The 21,761-nt window shown below is 36.3% G+C and overlaps 1 protein-coding gene across 1 annotated transcript in view; it reads right to left on the minus strand.

The window, feature by feature from the left end:
- The window catches only part of LOC105213483 (metabotropic glutamate receptor 2), a 192,501-nt gene extending 174,744 nt beyond the window's left edge, over positions 1-17,757 (minus strand). The window contains exon 1 of the mRNA XM_054233137.1: positions 17,658-17,757. The gene's annotated coding sequence lies outside the window, so the exon portion shown is untranslated. The remainder of the gene's footprint in view (positions 1-17,657) is intronic.
- Positions 17,758-21,761: the final 4,004 nt, after the last annotated feature.

The raw sequence follows: 21,761 nt of genomic DNA on the forward strand, positions 1-21,761 counted from the left end.
AATTTTCCAGATATTCAAGTCGCTGGAGGTACTGCACAGGACTTTAAAAGATTTACGCGACAACGAAAATATTTTTGGTGAAACTGTTGCTGACGAACTAATCACTTTCCTAACATCATCTAATTTGTGACGACACATAAAGAATCGCCAATTAACAAATAACATACGAGTGTTTTTCCAATAGTATAATACAGCGATTGTAGAAATAGTTGGAAATGGTAGCGACGCAGTTGACACTTCGATGGATTAATAACATTTTTAACGGGTTTCAGTCACTTCATGGCCTCGAAAGAGGAGCTTATTCATCGTGTTTTTCCTGACATGAAACCTTAATATAAGAAACATAAATGGCTTATTGAATGACCTATATTGGTGGCAAAAAACAAGGATCTCTTTGATCTTAATGCGACAATTTAGGATTCTGTTCCAGGACAGTTGACACAGCTACAAACCAGGATGACGTAGTCAATTATCTCACAGAATATTTAAAATTGACTTGACTATCACCTCTCACTTTGCAATTAAAATTAGTGTAAATTGTCATCATGCTGCGTAACATAAATCAACCTCGACTTTGCAATAGAACAAAACTGGCTATGAATACGGTAATCAATATCGTCATCGAAGCAATCTTGGCTTCGCCAACTTGCAAATTTGCTAATTTGTTAAATACTTCAATATACGACAAAAAAATTCAAACTTTAACAAATTATTATGATTAATTTCAAATATATATAGCTATATTGAAAAAAATACTAATGTAATGTATATCTTAGCCACAAAAACGTGTGGCTGGGTCTGCTAGTTATATAATATATACGATCTGTGCTGCTAAAACAAGCAGCTGATCTGTTATCGAGTAGCCGGCAGTGTGAAGCGCAAAAACTGGTTTCTTAAAATTTTAATTGATCAATTAATTTGGCTGTGTGAAAAGGCTATTACTATAACTCGCTTTTTGCTCAATTTAAAGTATTATATTAGGCGTTTAAGGGGGAGAAATAATGAAAAACATATTTTCCATTTTACATCTATGCGGCTAAAGATTTCGTGAAGCTATAATTTAACTCTTCATCCAAAGTAGATATTGTTCCATTCTATAATACTTATATACAGTATTTACAGCACATCGTCTTATGCAAATAAATTATCTTTTTTTCCTTTGTCTATGCACTTTGTTCTGCTTAAATAACTCTGCTTAATTCCACTCATTCTCTTCTACTTATTCCACTTTAGCTCAATTATTTCCTCATTTCGTATTTATTTGCAATTCTCCACTGCTTTCGAACCACACTGTTCCTTTCAAAGAAACGCGCTTAGCGGTTAACTATTGTTCTATTATTTTACTGTTCCAATGGATTAAGGCTCTATGCGCGACTGTCTGCGTATTTAATGAGAAGGCGTGAGTGACAGTAATTACTATTCGCTGGTGTTGTTGTTGTTGGTGTTGTGTGCAACAAATGATTTGCATTTGAAATGATTTCCTAGGACTGCGGCGCGCTAACTTGTATACAGTGAAATGTTGATGAATGGAAAGCGCACAATAGAGAAGTGACAGAGAACGGATAAGCGGCGAATATGGTGAATGAAAAGATTTTTAAAATTAATTTACAGTTCAGTTTTTATATCATGGATATATATGTAATATATTTTTGTAATAAAAAATTAATATTAAACTTATAGGTTTTGTAATATTTTTTTATTTTATTTTTCAGAAAATTATATAAAAATTTCAGAAAATTTCAGTTCCTTGGCTCACATATAAATGAATGACTTTTTTGAACTTTTCCTGAACTCGGTTTCATTATCAACTTTACAGACCGAATATTTCATGTTTTAATTTTAAACTGACTCTCGTCGTAACTTTTACACCCGAAAACCTTGAACTTACTGCAAAAGCCAAATGTTGAAACTGCACTTAATTGCGATTTTGGATAATAAATAATTTTACATTTAAAAGACCGCAACGCACACGCATACTCACGCACGCACACGTACAGCCACAGTGAGAAAGAGATACGCATACAATCACGTAGACACACACCATACTCACAACCACCGCTGCTCACTCGTTTGCCACAGGGGATCTGCTCCAATGACAATGTAGCCCGGCGGGTAACGCTACACATAAATAAAATAACAGTATAAATAATTAATGCACAGGCGCTGCGCTGAAATGAACCAGTGCAATTTTATGGCTTTTTGTACACACTTTTGAACTTTTGTGCCAGCAGCGAAGCAACACAAACACAAAGCGGAATAAAATGCGTTACAAACGCGCTTTTTTCATGAAATATATGCTGGCGTTTGAGCTCCGCTAACTAATGGAACATGGGTTTGCATTGAAATGGAAATGGAAAGTCAATTTCGCTTTATTTATATGGTAGACTTGTTGCTTAAGACATATGTGTACGTATAAGGAGTGTTCAAAAAATAACGGGAATTTAAAAATTTAAAATTTCGTTGCATTGGAGACTCAAATTGTGCATAAAAATTGTCGTCGTGTGAAAAGCGTACGAGAAATCGCTGAAAGAGTCAAAGGATAGCCCATAAATCAAGTTTGAGTAGTGTATCGACGATTGGAAGTAGCCTAGGCATAAGTGTTTAATATAGCATGGGGACTATTTAGAAGACGGCAACATTATTTTATACAAATAAAATTTTTTTGTTTTTAAAAATTCCCGTTATTTTTTGAACACACACCATATTTATGTATTTAGGACTTCAAAGGCTGCAAATCGATTGATCTACTCTATTTTATTATTTAGTTAAATAACAAAAAAATCACACGTAAGCAGTAATGGTGACATTTTTAATTCACGAACAAAAAAATTAAGATAAAAGTTATTAAATTTGCCAATGTGGCATTTAAAATTTCATAAAATAAAATAAAAAATAATTTCAATGCTTGATGTCACCATTTGTTGGCAGAAAATTACTGTGTAACGCAAAAGTTTGCCGCTCAACTTGTACCCAAACAAATGCACACACACACACAAATATTATTACAGCTGTGACTGTCGGCCGCCTGCCGCATGGGCGAGCACAAAAAAATAGCAAAGTTATGGCATACTTTCCAAATAATGTAATCATGATAACGCACAGCGCACAAGTAAGCCAACAAGACAGCCAGACAGCTCGCAGTTTTAATTTTAACTGAATTTATTAAGCGACAAGCGCAAAAGTTTACGAACAAGAGCAGCGAACTTTTCTTCGCCGAAATTTTGTTGCACTTTTACGCCTTAATTAAAGCTTTAATTGTAATACAGTTGTCAGTTGCAATATTATTACAGCAACTTACTTTCAGCAAGAAAACGCTCAAGATAGCATCGTCGCTCGCGTCATTGTCACGCAAGCAGCGTCTGACTGTCAGGCAGTCAGCCAAATTGACAGCTGTCACAATCACGTTTACTTTACTCCTTCACTGTTTCCGTTTCATTTAGTCGCCTTGGCTGGGAAAAATGCTTGCCACTTCACTTTGCCTGCAGTTTGCACATTTGCATTTCTGTTGCGCGCGACAGCCATGCGCTGCATAGCAAATTACGCCGTCAGCCGCAAAGTAGACTATATTATTTGTGTGTTTGCGGCACGGCAAGCTCTTGGCATGCTCATAGCGCTACACGACACGAGACTACTTTCAAAAAAAAATACAAAAAACCTTGGCAAAACATGCATTTATAAGAAAATACCACTTTAGTAAGTGGCAGGGATGATCCGGTGTGGTACGACATTAAAGTGGAGGCGCCAACGTTTAAGTTCTGTCGGTAGCAATTCGGTTCAAGACTAAATTCGGCGACTGTTCCACAAAAGTCACATTCCTTGCCGCGCTGGGATTAAAGTAACCGATTTGTATCTCTTCAGATTCCAAGCTTGGTTGCCTTATGTTGAAGAATTATGTCTAATTCGAAAGGAATGACAATGACAGCAATCCAAGTATGATAAATTTGACATAAAACTATAACACTTGCTGACATTTTTAGATCAAAAATCAAGCTGACCAAAGTCTTCCACACTTGTCGTAGCGCATGCAAATCTTCCAACACTCCGCAACTACTCTTGCAACATCAAAGTTATGCGATTATGTGTGCATGTGCCTGCTAACGCCTATTATGTCAGTCAAATTTATCTCTCCAGCCTTCTAGCTCCTTCCGGCTATGCACTCGCTTTAGGTTAGCCCCATTTGATGAACTTGCTTAGCACTTTTTCGACACACTGACTATATCAATTTCGCCATGCCACATGCGCTACATGAGAGACGCTGCCACTGACAGCAGATTATTAAAATCTCTGTGCCACAACTAGCAACTACAACTTACTAAAGCATGTTGCCACTTTGTGAATGCTGCAACATGAAAATAGAATGTGTAACATGCAAAACAGCAGCGTATACTCGTACGTAACGGCTGTTCTTCCGAGATCACTAAAGTGTCACCGGCAAGTATAATGTGTGTGTTGACTATAAATAACATGTTTGCCTCTCGCACCACCTCGCCAGAGACGTGCTTGCAACGAGGCGTGAGAGTCTCTAGTATGCTGGCTTGGCTTTAAACTTTTTGCGGGCGCTTTACTTACTTAAATGGTGAGGCAAGTGGTTGAGTGTATGGAAAATGCTAAGGAGTAGATATATTTTTGGATTGCTACGAACAGTTTTTGGCGTATTTTACTTAATTTAATAATAGTAGCAGTATATAATTTTTTTTTATTTTACTAAAGTCAAAGTGGTAGCTGTATTTAAAGCGGTAAGAGAGATGCTTTAAATATTTTATTTTAAATGAACCTAAAAACGAAGAAATTATGCAGAAGCGCAAAGAGAGCTAGAGATTAAATCTTAAAATTGCAGCACTGAGTCCACTGCAACTCAATTTAAATACGTGAAATAGATTTAAAGAGTTCAAAATTGCATGACTAACAAGTGAATATATTAAGAGGAAAATGAGACCTCAAAGCAGCAGAGAACTAAAGGTTAAACTTTGCATTAAGCCGCATGCAAATCTCTCATTTTCTGCTTGCGAAAGCTCTTGCGCGTCTGCACAGCAAAGAAATATCCACCAACATGGAAATTAAATGGACCAGCCATTGTATATTTTAAGTATTCATACTCGTATTATTGCATTCCCGCATTTGCATTTTTTAATTAAACATTTTTGTAAGGAAAAAAATCCTTTTGAGTAAACTAAAGCAATTTCTTAGTTTTAACATTGCATTCAATATGCTCTCACCTGCGTTGTATTCATTAATTAGAACAAGCGCCGCATGATTTTAATGCACTAAGTACTAATTATAAGCGAAGTCTTGAGAGGAGCTTTCACAAGAGCTTTCATGTATTTCATGTGCTTTCACCGACTACATGAAAGCTCTGCAGAGCTTTTGTGGTAAGAGAGCTATTATTCCTGGAATGGCATAGCGCAGCATACACTTCTCACACATGCCATTTCCTGTTAAAGCAATAAAATACGAATTTCTACGAACAATCGATTATTGCGAGTATTGTTTACTCGTATTATTTGTGAATATAAATTAAAGTGAATAGCTTATCGATGGCATTTATTTTAAATATTTAATGTATCGGATTACGCAATAATCATTTAATTAGCAGGCAACTAACACTTAAGTGTGCATTTATTTTGTATGCAAAGCAAACATTAATTATTTTAACAGCTGGTTTTATTGCTTTTCAATAATAAATTAATGACTAATGCCATATTAACACAATTAAAATAAAAAAATTCTTCAAAAAATTAAATAATAAATGCGAAAATCCAAGTATTAATAAAAATATATAAAATTAATGGCAATTGCCCTAAGTGGAAGCAGTTGGTGCATATTTTATGAAGGCGCATAGAAATTTTATGACTAATTAAATTTGCTAAAAAAGTAAAATAAAATGGTAAAAATAAAATATTCGGATATTATTTTTTTGCTTCGTGTTTGTGATGTATTTAGTATGCTAATTTCATTTGAGATATGCTAAGGCTAATTGTTTAATTCATAGATTAAACCATATTTATATATGTCATACAGAATACATAAACTATAAAAAAAGCCAAACTGAACTAAAAAACCAGTAAGGAAGGGCTAAGTTCGGGTGTCACTGAACATTTTATACTCTCGCAATTTATTTATTTAATTTTATTAATATAACAAACAATTTATTCTTATTCGGCATATAGATATATGGTCTAAAGTCCATTGAAAGTTTGAAAACCCTAATATTAAGTATATGGAAGATAGGGGAAGTTATAACCCGATTTCACACATTTTTGGCACGGAGACATATTATTAAAAAAAAACATATTCCCCCTGAATTTCTTCAAAATATCTGAAAGACTTATCTATATTATCGATAAAAAAAAAATTGTTAGAAGCACTGAAGTCCTCATATTCGATATATAGGGTCTTGAAAACTTATGGACCGATTTCGACGATTTTTAGAAGGGCGATGCCACACTATAATTACAGTATTTATGCAAAACTCTGTTCCAATATCTTCACTAGTGCTTACTTTATATATTGTAAAGTAAACGATTCAGATCGACTTCAAAGTGCTGGTATATGGGAAGTAGGCGTGATTGTTAACCGATTTGGACTATTTTCACAACATATCATTGGAAAGCTAGTAAGATATTATGAACCGAATATCATTGAAATTTGTCGAGTAGTTTGGGAGATATGGTTTTTGACCCATAAGTGTGCGGAAACATGCCCATTTAAAATTCTATATACCACTTTGACTGCAGCACTTGTGTAAGTTAGTAAAAATGCCTTTTTTTACTTTCACAGCGATGTTAATCGCTTTATTGATTCCTTCTGAATGAATACCTTAGTTAAACGACTTAACTTAATAAGCTTATAGTTACTGCTTGCTCCACGAAGAAAAGGTTAGCAACAAAATTCCAAGCTGCAGGTTTTGGCGGGAAAACCGAACTATGCAGGTGTTGTTGTGTGTTGCTATCCTGGCCAGTCGGCTAACGCTACGCACGTACGCATATTGAGTAATTTCACATGAACTTCAGTGCAAGAATGCACTCAGCTGACACTATAGAGAGTGCAATAATAGGTCGGGATTAACCCTTATGGGGTTAACTCTTAACTTGTACCATCTTTATAATGAAATTTAAGGTTTCTGTTGGTTTTCCTTACTGAATGAAAGCATTTTTAGTAGTTTTCAACATATCCTTTTTATGGGAGGTGGGCATGGTTATAACCCGATCTCCTCCATTTTTGGACTGTATAAGGTAGTACCTAAAAGAAACGACTCTATAAAGTATCCATGATATAGCAGAAGTAGTTTATGAGATATGTACAAACTTAGCAGGGGAGGGGCCACGCACACTTTCCCAAAAAAATAACATCCGCATATGCCCATTCTTAGTGCGATCTTTCATACCAAATTTTATTTCAATAGCTTAATTTATGGCTTAGTTATAGCTCTTTATATGTTTTCGTTTATTGCCATTTGGTGGGCGTGGCAGTGGTCCCATTACGCTCATCTTCGAACTTAATTTTTATATGGTGCCAAGAAATACGTCTTCCAAGTTTCATGAAGATATCTCAATTTTTACAGACAGACAGACATCCAGATTTGAACTTTACTCATCATCCTGATCATTTTGGTATATATAACCCTATATCTAATTCGTTTAGTTTTGGGTGTTACAAACAACCGTTATGTGAACAAAACTATAATACTCTCTTAGCAACTTTTGTTGCGAGAGTATAAAAATAGATTGTTCATTTATTTAGTTACATTTTATATAAAATAAATCAATATCATATTATATTTACGACTAATTTTTTCTCTTAATAAGTTTAGCTAGAAAACAAAATGAAAAATTTGACATTGTTTTTGCATTATTAGGAAGCTGAATGTGATTTATTTGAACGCAAATCATAATTTATGCTAAAATAAGTAGCTATATATATACTATACTCCAGTAATTTGTAATGCTGTTGACATACATTGCATATGCAAATAAATGTGAAATTCGAGTGCAGTGACATTGAAAATGTTGCGCATACGCCACGTAGCCCAACGGGCGCATAATACATAGAAATTTTGTTGAAAGCAATATAAAACAAATTATTATTTATTTAATTAAACGCTTTTATTTTGCTTTGCCGGCACATATGCACACACACACATGCACATTTATTTTGTAATGCATTTTTAGCCAACAGGCAAGCTGAACCTTGCTTTCCATGCAATAATATTTTGTTAGTGCATTTAATTGATAACAAAATTAGAAAAAAATACAATTTTGTTATGATTTTCATTGATAAATGCATATGTGTGATTATTTTTTTCAATTACGCACATGTATAGAGAGGGCTTTATTATTTAATTTTGCCAGAATTATTACAAATACTATATATTGTAATTAAAGGTTATTTGGAAACGGCACTCAATTCTGACCGCCCGCTGACACGCATGAGCAATTTTAAGCCGTAGTAAATAGCTTTGGCTTGCGGGTATTTAAATACATTATGAAAATAATGTTTAGCATTCATAGAATATCTGAGCATGAAAGCAATTATATTTCAATAATATCACTCAACTATAACAAGTAGTGGCTTATAATAAATTTTAAATTCCCAAAAATTATTATTTATTTTTATATTATAGATTTAAGCATCTGAGCAATCAATGTTTGCTTTAAAAGTGGAACTGGACCACTATATCACATAGCTGCCATACAAACTGAACGATCGGAATCAATGGTTTGTATGGAAAACTTCCGCATTTTACTACATATCTTCACGAAATTTGGTGTAAGTTATTGCTCATAGAAATAATTTAATCTCCGAAAAAATTGTTCAGATCGGTTCACTATAGCATATAGCTGCCATACAAACCGAACGATCGGAATCAATGGCTTGTATGGAAAATTTTCGCATTTGACGTGGTATCTTCACGAAATTTGACATGGATTACGGCTTAAGGTAATAATATAATCTCCGAAGAAATTGTTCAGATCGGTTAACAATATAACCTTAATGTTTCTAGCAAACAACCCGGCTAAATTTGCTTAAACACATAGTTACTAAAAGAAATGCACCTGTGAAGGGTATATTAGCTTCGGTACAGCCGAACGTTTTTTCTTGTTTTTTTGAAATTTTTAAATATCTTTTGAAAGCTGCTCATCTCCCTAGCGCATATTTAATAATAATTTATATTTTACACAAGTAACGTATCGTCGCTAGCTGCTCTTCTATTGACATTATTGCCGTAAATTTTCGTGCATAGCGTACACATTTACAAATTTCAAAGCCCACACACAGTCTGGCACTAATACTTAAATGAAAGTTAGTCCCTTAGCGACACTTTGCAAAGATGTTTGAGCCCCAGCTCCTATCAACATGTGCCCAACAAACTAACAAACTTAGGGTCAACTAATTTGCATCGGTTGCTTATCGCATGAACACAACCAAATGCAAATACCAACTGCTACAGATATAGAAATACACACAAGTATACACATACATTTATATTATGATTATTCCCATTTGACACCTTTTTCCCACAAAGCAGACGCATTACTCATACCACATGTAGGTCGCTTTAACGCAATAGTTAAATGTAACACATAGTCCCTGCAGCTGTTTGTGTATATTTTCTAATGGCGACAACAACTTTTCGGGATTGCACATATTATACAAAATCGTTAAAATTCTAACGTGAAATATGAGACTTTAAAGCCCTAAATACAGCGATCCCTCAGCGGTCTTATGTTTACTACTTGTGCAGCTAAACTCATTTAGAAATATACCAGCACGGAAATATCTGCTATTCAAGCATTAGCAAGAGCTTTTGACGGGATTTGCAAGCATTTGCAAATCTCCAACAGACACACACATCAACAACTACTAGTGCGCAGCACAGCCATTTAAGCCGAGCACGTGTAATTAGTATGATAAACCTGAGCTGGGACGGCGCTCGGCATTTGTCACTAATTAAGTTGAAACATAATCCCCAAATTCCTGCATGCGGCACTCAGGTCATTGGCGTTCGTTTTTGTCGGCGCAAGCTTTTACGTGTCACCTTTAATAAAGTATAATTATCGGAAAAATTACTCGACATATTTAGTAGGCACATGTGCGCTTGCATTAATGCCAGTGGCTGCCTACGCAATTGCTTTGAATGTGTTTGTGTGCCATATCGTCCCCAGGCGGCGTAGAAAACTTTGCCGAATTTTAATTGTCGCCCAGCAATGAACTCAGCGCCAATGGTCTTTGTCAATGGAATGCCAAGCAATCACTATGCTGCCTGCACATTCTTAACTGCTCGAGCGCACAGCTAACGGTGTAAACAACAACAAAATGGAAGAATGGTGCTCACAGGCCTACTCGAATGTCTCTGTTGAGCAAAAAACTCAATTTCAACCCATTCAACGGTTGCGACCTGCAAACTGGTGTGAATTTGTGTTGGTGTGTTTGACAAAAGCCACTCACGCACTGTAACACGTAACTGTTTTGCATGAATCAATTTCATTTCAAACCAATTTCCTTGTGCATTGAGGGCATTCATGGTCGGTGATTCGGGCGCTCAGCACCTGATGGCCGTGTGGAAGTGATGCGTAAAAGCAATAATGAAAGGCTGCATTTTGGTGTATTTTCAGGCAGCATAGGAGTGTGTTTGTATGCAGGCATCACTTAGGAAGATTTTAAATAAAAGAGCACATTCTGTATGTAATTATAGTCTAGAATAGGTTGAATAGTTTTACAGAAGTTGAATTACCATTTTTTCAGTCATTTCCATATGATTCACCTGTGAAGCTTAATGGTTGCTTGGTTGGTTGAAAAGGGAGGTGAAGAGAGCCTGACCAATTTAACAACACGGTCGATTTAACGAAGGTTCTGAGTTTATGCCATTCCTGCTGCCCAATTTCTCTCAGATTAGAGTAATGGGAGCCTTGGAAGGTATCTCTTCTTAACCGACAGAAGGCCGGGCATTCGCAGAGATAATGCTCTAGTGTCTCGTCATCTTCCGCGCACGCCCTGCATTCAACCGGTTCTACTATGCCAAGTCTCTGCAGGTGGCCTCTTAGAGGTAAGTGCCCCTTGCTGACCCCTGTGACACAGCTTAGTTCTCTTTTACTTAAAGTAAGGAGTTTTTTTTTGTCTGTGAAGCTTAATAGTCGTGTTTAAGAAGTGTTTCGATGATTGGAAGAAGCACTGACAAAAAATGAGGACTAGTTTGAAAACGAAAATTCCCGTAATTTTTTGAATATAGCACCTCGTACGTTAATTTTAACCCTTTTCTGTTGATAAATCGCTACAATTTGCTAAATAAACTTTATTTAATTTAAGTTATGTCCAAAGTGGAATTTCTTTATTTTATTTTTTCAGTATTTTTCTAGTCATATTCACATAAAAGTTTCTGCAAAATGCAACATTTCCTTATGAAGGCTGCGTATCACAGCATTTACGTTCGCTAGCAAATTGATTTAACATCATTGCCGCCGTACATACAAAGAGCAGAAGGCAAAAGAGCCTTGCTCCTCTATAAAAGAGTAACATATATAGGTCAGCCATTGACAGATTGCCAACATAATGCACTTCATAATTCCCATATGTGGAATATGGTCACTTACAACCAGCCTCCCTCCGCTGCCGCACTCACTTTGCCAACCACATTCGTTTACTTAGAAAGCCATGCTCTGTGCGTGTAAGTTTCACATTTCTGTTTCTGTTGTTCGTTTTCCTTTTCCACCTACTACTCACAAGCAAGCTGCTGGCTGCTGTTAGTGTTTTCTATAGTTTTATGCGTGTGTATATTATTAATGAATTTGATTACCTTACAAATGTCAAATGCACACAAAGGCAACCAAGGACTAAGCAAGTGTGCATGTGACAAGCAAAAACTATCTGGACATGATAACACTATTTGTTACAGAATGCTTGGATAAAAACAACAACAATATTTTTGCAATATTTTAAATGGATACAGATACATGTACTCAAAGAGACTAGTGCAAATACATTTGAAGTAACGTAATCAAATTTGTACTTACTTTGTTACATTAGATTTACTAAAAGCCAGCGGCTTAGCTGGTTTCATACACATGCGTAGGCGGTTATTTTCTACAAAATAAATTTGCAAAATACTGTGTTATGCAATAGTATACAGCGACAGGCACACATACTTGTTTATTTGTATTCATTTTGGGCAGTTTTTTATGTGTGCCACTGCGTATACGTAACCATATAACCATATATATATATTTGCATATTAGCTGCACAATTATGACTTTTCATGCCAGTCTCGATATTGTCGCCACTTTTCGCTAGAATATAACTGTCATAGCAGCTATTTGCTCGTAAACACGCACAACATTTCCGTTATTTGACACACCCAGTAGGAAAAATCTGAGCTAATATCAAAAATGTGAACTAGAGTACTTTCTTGCTTTATATTTTCGATTATTTGTGTTATATTTCATAAGAGAAGGTTTGTTTAGCAGCAAATACATAGATTCGGAGTTTAATATTTTTTTATTTAATATTATTAAAAATATTTTTTATGCCAAATTGCACCAATAAATATTGAAAAATAAAATATTATTGACCAGCTAATGACGTACGGTTAAATATATATTAGGGGCCTATGCTCCCTATAGGAGTAGCAAGAACTTATATATATATAAATATATTTTTGTAATATAGTAATTTTAATTATTATCAGCATTTCCATTCTCTCAGATACGCTTACTCATCGCTAAACCCGCTGGCACACACCAACAGTGGCATACAAAACCACTAATGTCCAGCGGTTCGCTTTGCATGTCTGCTTTACGTTCGCCGCAATTTATGTCTGTTCCGCACTTAAAGTATTTAATGTGCAAAATTCCCTGCATACACATTTTAGGCTATTAACTATGAGCGCCCACACATACGCGAGAGACATAGAGAGTGTGAGAGTGTAACGCTGACCACCGACGCCGCTTTGCGGTTGGCTACATGGCTGCAGTGCAGACAGCAACGACTTGTGTATTGTGGCGCCTAACTAAGTGCAGATGTTAAATTGCTAATTAAGAGCACCTTAAATGTGATAAATGTCAGAGACTGTTGGTTGCTAGTGCGATATGCCACAACACACCAAAAAACAACAACAGTAACACGTGCCAACACAGAGCAAAACCACAATGGACCAAAGCTAAAAGTGAGTCATACCAGTCGCTGGTGTTGGTGAAATGTGATCGAGAATGAACGCAAGGCTATAAAGATAGCTAGAAAATAGCGCAAAGCCTTATGGCAAACCGCGCTGAAAAAATTTATGTAACAATAAACAGCGCCACAGTACAGCGTAGCCTAGGCTAAGTGAGGTTAATGGTTGAGCTGCGTTGAAACAATCAGACACATGCGCATATTTCTAAAGCGCTAAAGTAACAGCAAAAAAAAAAAACAAAAAAATCTTTGAGTCTAACCATATTTTTATACCGCATTCAACTAGTTAATAATAATAACAAAACACCTTGCTCTCACTCCCAGAACTAGCGCCACATTTCGCCACAGGTGTTGACCGCCCAAAAGCCCACATTTCCACTGAAGCTCTAAGAATTTTTTTCTCTCCAGCCCAGCAATCGCTATAACAACAATTCACAGTTAAACCCGCTACGCATTCAGGCACAGACATCTTGATGCCGGAGCAATTTATGTGGGCATACTACTACACTGCCATATATTTTAGATTACAAAAGTGCGTGAGTCACAGCCGCCGCCTCTACGACTGCCTCTTCCTCTGCTTCTCTCTGCCTGTGAGTATTTGTGTGCGTGTCTTTATCGGCATATTTCCACAATTTATTGTTTTGTTCCCGCGTGAATTGTGCGTACCTGTTGGCATTGTAAATTTAAATTAGAATGCCACAGTTTTTCATTTTATAGCTCCCTCCGTCCACCGCCACACCAGTACACTTGTTGCGGGCATTGTTTGCCAACTCGACGCTGGTGGCATTTCCGTTTGCTTTTGTTACACTTGTTACTTGTTCTTACTTGTGTGTGTATTATGCTTTTATTCCTTTATATGCTGTTGCGCTTACGCTTTGAGCAATAGCTACTCTCGTTAACCGCCAAATACCTTTGTGTGTTTTTACGCAAATAGACATCAAGATATGCGTGAAAAATTATGCAGAATAATTCAAACAGTCTTTGAAATGTGTAATGTCGCACCTTGACTAAATACCGCTAGCCGTATTTGTTGCAATGCGCTGTGCGGGAAGGTCAAAGGTGGTGATTTATACGAAAAAATCGTACTTGAGTGCAAACATTTAAAGCAATAACGGTAAAATATTACAGTTAAAGTCGAGAATGTGCAGCAACAACAACATTAAAGGCGTCAAAATGTCTCTTTCACTTTAATTTCTTCGATTATTCTGCTTAAATAAACATTAAAGCTCAAAGCTCTCCTCTAAAGCTTCGAGCTTGGAGTTTTGTTTAAGGAAAATCATTCGAACTGGTGTTTGGCAGCATTTTTCGTGAGATCAAAAGAAGTGTTTGCCTTTTTCCAAGCCGATTTTTCTAAACTTAACACCATCTATCAACATTCTAAAAAATATTTTTATTTTAATTTCAACCAGAGAGCTTTAAAAGCTGTCAGAGTTTCGATTAAAATTTGCAAACTAAACCCATCACACCGCTTACTTGTTTTTAATTAACTCAACTGTTGATTTTTCCATATACTTCAACACACACATACTCCGAAACTAATTACTATCGTCACCACAACATTAGTAAAAGTTATCCGAAACACATGTTGTTGCACGCAATTTTAATTGAAAAAGCTTCGAACTCAAAACAAAACTAAAAGCAAACTTCACCAAACAGCCACTAAGCGTGTGAAAAGTGCAACAACAGTAAATCAACAGCAATTTTAATCGATCAAAAATTAGTTAGCATATGCTGGAAGCATGGCAACTGGCAGTTTCGAAAGCTAGAAGTTTCAATGAAGTCGAAAAATGTCGAAATATCAAATAGTAATAAATGAGGTAAAGCTAGCAAATATTAACATTAATTTTCATATAAAAAAATTATAATTATAATATAAGTGCTTATAATAATAAATACTTTCAATAAATTTTCACATTAAATTTAATAAAAATATTATTATTTCTAAATTAACTGGGCATTTTTTAATAATAGCAGTGGCGAGTAAGCGCTTTAACTGTAAGCACAATAAGCGCCTTTGTTTCAATATTATGTCGTGCAACATTTTGCCAACATCACTGCGGCGCTTCAACTTTGCGCAAACAATTTCTGAAAGCGGAAAATTTCAAGATTTCAAGCATTCAAAGGTACAAACATAAATTAATATTTCACACTTCTCATTTGCAGCAACAACCCGCGCAGCTTACAACTCTAGCTGCTCGTATTCCCACGTTAATTACACGCTCGTGGCATTACATAATACAAACTGCACGGTAGCTTCAACACTTTGAGCGTCGGTGAGCGAGCAATTTAAAGGCATAAAAGAAGTGGCGCGGCTATTCCCCAGGGAGGAGTAAGGAGATTTACTCACACTTCTCTGCAATAATGTGGAGCTTAATCGCCCACAAGCCCGCCCGTTTTTGACCCATTAAAGTGGCCAAAATGATTGCCGGCGATTTCACTCATTTTTCACTCTTTCCTCCGCAGGCGCTGCTGTCATTAATTTTTCACTCGTGGCAAATGCGCTGTGCAAACAAGTAAACTTGTCAGCCTTCAGACTGTGAGATAGTTTTGTTGAGCACAAATTCAGCGACATTGACTGATAGACTGTACGCTCTTAGCGGTGAGCGGTGGCGCGCTTTTCAGCAGTGTTTGCAATTGTTTGGATTTGAAGGAGAGTTAGAGGTAAAGGCTTACTGCTCACGTTTTTAGAGAAATTACTTCGCATATATCGGCACTTAATGATATCATTTATTAAATTAGATCTATACTAAAATTGGTCTAAACCCGTCTAAAAAAATTTGCTAGTCTCTTGAACTCCAATAAATATATGAAAACTTTACCCTGATTTATACCAAAATTGGTCTAAACTCGTCGAAAAAACATTTCTAGTGTCTTCAACTCTAATAAATATATGAAAACATTACACGGATTTATACCAAAATTGGTATACACTCGTATAAAAAGTATTCCTCATATTTTCAGCACTACTAAATATATAAAAACTTTACGCCGATTTATAACGAAATTGGTTTAAACTAGTATAAATTGGATTGCTCTAATAAATATATAAAAGTTACCCTTGAGCTAATGTAAACATTGAAGCCATTAGCATATATCAAGCGCTCACCGAACAACCCACAAAGTGACCGTCCTCTGATTACTTAAAATGTTTCCATTACTAAATAAACCACTTTTGTTTGTTTATATACCTCGCAAAGGCCAAAAAAAAGGCCAACCAAGGCCACAAGAGGCAGCGAAAAATCAATTTCATCTCAGTTAGCCATTTCAGATGACTAAATGAACTCGTTAACGTCTCGCTCAACATTCTAAATGGCATGCCATTATGAACGCTTGCCTAAACATTGAACGGTTTTTAATCTACTCAAACAACATTTTATTTTTACATTTTGTCTGTTTTTCTCTTCCCCCTCTCATTCGCCCAGTTGCGCTTTGCGTTTGCCGTTGTTTGCAGCTCGTGATGAGTCTTAATTGAAATGTTTATGTTGCTGCAACATTTCTACTCCCGACAACTAACTAATTTTAATTATTTACTCGAATTGTGCTCGGACTGCCTAGTCATTGCCCTTGCATTTTTATTTAATGGCCGCTCCTCTGCAGCGCCTGCCTCCGGCCTCTATACGTTGCCGAAATTGTTTTGTGCAAATACTGTAGGAGTAAATGTTGGAAAATGCTCTCATCTACAAATGCACTGCACTCTACGAATTGAAGCAAAAGGCCAGCGATTTGCTATGGCTCAATAATTAATTGCTGTTTCTATTTCAGCTGGCAGCGAGTGCATTTCCACAACACGAGCACTTGTTCGGTTGCTTTATACTGGTTTACTCGGAATTTAATTAATTACAATTTTCAGTTGTTGTTGTTATTGTTGTGTATACAAATTAATTAGCATTGTGTTACAGTTAACTAATGCAGTTGTAAATAGATTACTTGTAATCCACAGAATTAGACATTAGTTGGAATATTTAGGAAGAGCAAGCTATTTTACTTGGAAAGCAAACACAGCAAAGGTTAATGCAGTTATTCTAAAGGGGCATACACAGGGAAATACAAATGTGTTTTGTAAATTCTGATAGATATGTGAGGTTTTAGCTAAAACTTGTGGTCTTAAGTAAGTAAATTATTTCGAAATTCAGTAGAGAAAGAATAGAAAAGTAGGTCGATTGCCTGAGAAAAAAGATTAAATATATACTCCTCCATATTAATAGAGCTACCATGGGCATGTTTACGGAGATCATGACTAACTATTTATACTTGAGAACGCAGAATCCAGCAAGCTCAACAGTTTGACAGTTCGACAAGCATTTTCAGGCTTAATAAAGTTAAGCAAACATTTTGCCTGAGATTTCTGAGCTGAGTTTTTTAATAGAATAGTATTTTAACATTGCGCCAAAATGTAGGCAACATTTTTCATATATTTCACAATTGGCGAGTAATTACATATATTGATCTTTAATTTTATAACTCTATTTCTCAATCACATAAATGATGATACTCACCGAATATTTTTCCAAATCCTTCGTAGTATTGATAATAATTATACTATTTTTCACTAGGATTTTAACTAATTTCACTTAATCACTTCATTCAACTTTTTAATTATTAAATTTTTAAATTTTTAACTTTTTAATTTTTTATATTAATGAACATTTTTTTTTATGAAATCACTTAACATTTGCGCAGAATATTAGTGGTAGATTATTCTTAAAAATATTTGTAATTAACGGTTGAACATTTTATTTAACAACAAACTTGTTTTAGAGCACATTTTTTGAATAATTTTTACTACAGATATCAGCTAAAGTGTTCATAAAAAGGCGTAAGTCATTATACGCTAGTTTAGTCGGATTATATTTAATATAGCTTCGTTTAAACAAATGGATTTTTTACTATTTATTAACTATCATTTAACTATGTAAGAATTTTAATTCTTTGATTTTACCTTGAGAAACCTTGTTAGATTTCTTTAATAATTTTTTTTTTTTATATGACTAATTGTGAATTTATTTTTATTTGGCTTACTTTACTTAATTTTAATTCTAACGTATTATTTATTTGTATTTTATTAACTTATCTCTTTAATTTATATTATTTTTACACTTTGAAAACTTCACTAAAATTAATTTTAAATCTCAGTATTTTTTATTTAATGAATCATTATGCTTTAGACTTGTAATTGCTGCTGGTAGGAGTAAATTATTAATCGGAAGTCATCTATTGCAGTAATCCTTTAAGCTGCCAACGCAATGGTTTTATGGCTCCATAATAGTACGACAATCGCCGAAAGGTGTGTAGTATTTATGCACAAAGTGAAAGTCACTAAATTACAATGTGTCAACCAACCGACGCCGACGCCGACGCAACGCCAACGCGAAAGTCAACCAACTTTAACAACTTTTTACAAACGATCGAACACACTATATAAATCCATATGCTTATCCAACGTATAACGGCGACGTAAACAACGCGCGCGGCGTACGCGACGCGTTTAGCGGAAATATCGCCAAAAATTTATTGCCAACAGCGACGACGCCACGTCGTATGAGCAACCAACGCGAGCATCAAACAATAATTCAGGCGATCAAATGCTGCGGCGTTTATAATGAAATCGTCTGCAACGGGCTCACAACAACAGGTGAAACACACGTACATTTGATAAATACAAACACACACACGTAAACGGTTGAAATAGCACCATCAAGCCAACTTTTCACACACACACACACTGAGTGAGTTAATGAGTACTTTATAAACACTCGGTTATGATTCGGTTTTTTCCCGCTTCACGCGTCCGATTGCGCCGGAAGACCGATAAGCACTGATTGTGTTGAGGTGTAAGCGACGACAGGATGCTGTAAGCGCGCACACTGCAGCCAACGCGTCTGTAGCAAGGCTGCTACAAGCTGTTTACATGGCGTTGGAGGCTGTGTCTTGCCAGCGAAAGCAGTTAACAGAGGCTACTACTGTTAGCTGTAACAGTGTGGAGAGCGTGAGTGTGCTCTTAGTGAAAGTAAGTGAGCGTTGTGGAGAGTAAATGTTGGGTTATGTTGCACGAATGGCATGTTGTGTCAGCAGCGCAAGGGAAATTTTAACAGCATGAAGCACGTGCGCTGTTAATTTAACAGAATATTGAAGACTTTCACTTATAATACTATGTATGTAAATGTTAAATGAAAGTGAAAGGTGAGTGTTAAAAAATCTTCATAGGCAGATGAAACAACAAAACAACTACTCTGCAAGCGAATTTAAAAAAAATATAATTTTGAATATTTTACCATAAAATTATTGTGAATTTTTAGAAATATGTTCTTTCCATTATATACGTATTACAAACAACAACAACAATTCCATAAAATATTAGCTAAACACAATGCATTTGAATCAGCAATGCGTTGCTTGCCAAAATCCTTTGGAGAATTCACCGCCACAACAGTTTCTGAATTACTCTGCATAAGAAGGAAGATGAGGATTGCAACCGCAGCACAACTCTTACTGCAATTCGCATACATTTTCTGCGGTGGAATTATTGCGGAAATTATGGACAGCGCAGAGACGAAGACGAAGGTCGTCGGTGCAATTCGCCAGCTGCTGTGGTGCATGCGCCGCAATGAGCTTCACGTAAAATCATTACAATCGCATTACGTTCCTTATGCACTGTTATGCGCGGGCATTTCCTTAACTCGTGCGCCTTAGTCGTGTCGTTGGTATTTATACAATTGCTTAAATGGAATTTGTGTCGTTGAAGTGCTGGCAAATGTTGAGCTTTATTTAATTGTAAATTATTGGAGATTGAAATTTTAACGTAATGTTGGCAATAAAGTGTGAGAACGCCTGTAAATAGGCGACATTTGAGAAAATTTAAGGTGTAATTGTGCAGATTTCAAGACTAAATATTGTAAATAAGATTTATATAAATTATTTTCAAAATTTTTTAAAAATTAAAAATATGTTCACAGCCTTTGATGAATGTCAAGTGCCCTTTCTCAAAAGCAAGTGATTCGCTCTTCCTAGTTATAATTAAAAGAATCAGCAACACATAAAGGCAAAGTAAAAGTGACACTAAAAGCCACAAGGCCCACACTCTCCACCCATCAAAGCGCATACAAGCCACCTTGTCGCAATAATTTATTTATGGTCACATATAATGCGTTTAAAAAACTGAAATTCATTTACAACATTCGGCAAGCAACGGCAAGCTGCATAATTTATTGCATGAAAATATTCAACTTGAGAATTATGCCCCCAGCCGACCGGTGGACTGGCAAAGAAAGCGTTGCTTCAGTTGCGTTTGTAAGCCAAGCCGCAGACACCGCATGAGGTCAAGCCCATAAATGTAATGCGCTCAAGTGCAAGCATATAAATTTATAATTATATATACGAGAATGCGCGCGCGCTTGTTTATGCACTGTGCATGCCAACGCAGCGCCCGGCGGCAGCGTGATTGCGAGCGAATGCCTGCATGCCGGCGCCAATTAAAAAGTCATATTTTTCCTTTATGCACCGCATTGGTTTTTACTTAACGGCAAGTAAGTGATTGCAGCAGCGCAACGTGTTGTGTGTGAGAGAAATAATTAATTGCAACGGTACTGGCGAGCAGCAGTGCGGAAAGTGGAGACCGTCCTGCTGACGAAGGACATTCAACTGAATGCGCTGAGAAGGTTTCTTTTTTTCTGTCTTTGATGAATTATTAATAATAATACGCGTAAGGTGCGGTAATTTAAATGCACGAAGAAAATTTATTATGAATGTGTATGGAATTATGCAAGGATGACTTTAAAGGCATTAAGAAGTGCCTTTCCGCTCAAAAAGTAGTTAAGCTTTAAGATCGTTTATTGAATGCTTTATAAAAAGTGTTACAGCGATCGGATTTAGTTCAAATATGCGCCGTTTCGTTCGATAATCTGTTTCCATCCAGACGGCAACTTCATAATTCTCCTCTCGTGGAAGCCCCCCTCCTTATTTGAGAAGAACTCGGACAGCCACTTTTCACAAGCCCCATTTTAGTTCAACTTTACACCACCAAGGGCGTTCGCCATGGACAGGAAAAGGTAGTAATCACTTGACGTTATGTCCGGGCTAAAACCTACCATCCGAGCTCCCGTATCTTCTGACGAGTCATCAACGAAGTGTGTAGTCTGGCGAGGTCCTGGTGGAACACTACACCCTTCTGGGAAACCTTCCTGGTCGTCAAACCCGGCTTGGCCATTCTTTGGGACGATGCACCGGCATTCGAACATGTCCGTTTACGCTGGATATTGTCGTAAGTGATCCATTTTTCGTCGACAGTCACCATCCGCTTCAAAAATGGGTCGAGTTCGTTCCGCTTCAGCAGCAAATCGCAGGCGTTGATTTGGTCCAACCCAACCATCAATCTTTTTTGTGTATCCAGCCTTCTGCAGATGATTAAAAATGGTTTGGTAACTTACTCCCATCTCCTGGGCTCTGAGTCGTCGAAAACATTCCTCCGCAGTTCGAAGTTATAGAGTACCATCCCCCAAAGCACCATTAATCTCACAGAACGCTTCTCTGGGTTAACTAAAGAAAACTTTAAAATAGCACGAATTTCGGCGTTAGTGTACTCCATGTTTACACGTCTATAACTG

Source organism: Zeugodacus cucurbitae, chromosome 6 (assembly GCF_028554725.1).
Source record: "Zeugodacus cucurbitae isolate PBARC_wt_2022May chromosome 6, idZeuCucr1.2, whole genome shotgun sequence".
NCBI classification, from domain to species: domain Eukaryota; kingdom Metazoa; phylum Arthropoda; class Insecta; order Diptera; family Tephritidae; genus Zeugodacus; species Zeugodacus cucurbitae.